The sequence below is a fragment of the Chrysochloris asiatica genome, unplaced genomic scaffold (genome assembly GCF_000296735.1).
Source record: "Chrysochloris asiatica unplaced genomic scaffold, ChrAsi1.0 scaffold00107, whole genome shotgun sequence".
Classification (NCBI taxonomy): domain Eukaryota; kingdom Metazoa; phylum Chordata; class Mammalia; order Afrosoricida; family Chrysochloridae; genus Chrysochloris; species Chrysochloris asiatica.
In genome coordinates, this window is record NW_006408625.1 from 9,386,068 (window position 1) to 9,386,586 (window position 519).

The window sequence follows — 519 nt, forward strand, 5'->3', positions numbered from 1 at the left end:
TAGTAACAGTCCGTCTGCCTCTATTGTTTTGTATTTTTCCTGTAGGTCTTTCTTTCAAGAAGTATCTTCTATTCTTCTAGCCGTTCCAGGCTGGTTTGCTCGTCCTTTCAAGTGGAAATTTCCCATCTCTGGAGATCTTGATGTGGTTCCGGCTTCTACCTATTGTCTTATGTATTGCAGAGGCTCTGCAGGAAGCCTCCTTCACTGGGCACTTTGTAGCCCCATTTTAGGTATTCCAATCAGCTATAGGCAGAAGACAGACTTACAAGCTATGGACAAGCTATGGACAAGCTTTCTCTCCCCCTCCAGTGTCTATTTTATATTATAATACAAGGAATGCCAAGATTAAAAAGACAGCCAATCATCTTAACATTATTCCCCCGTTTTCCCCATTCCAACCATGCCTCAATTTCTGTATCCCAGAGCCCTGTAGTTCCAAGGTCCTTCCATCTTATCTTGATGTTTTCTGCATCATTCATTAATTTGCTCAGAGAATCTTTCAATAACGAAAGTCAAGGC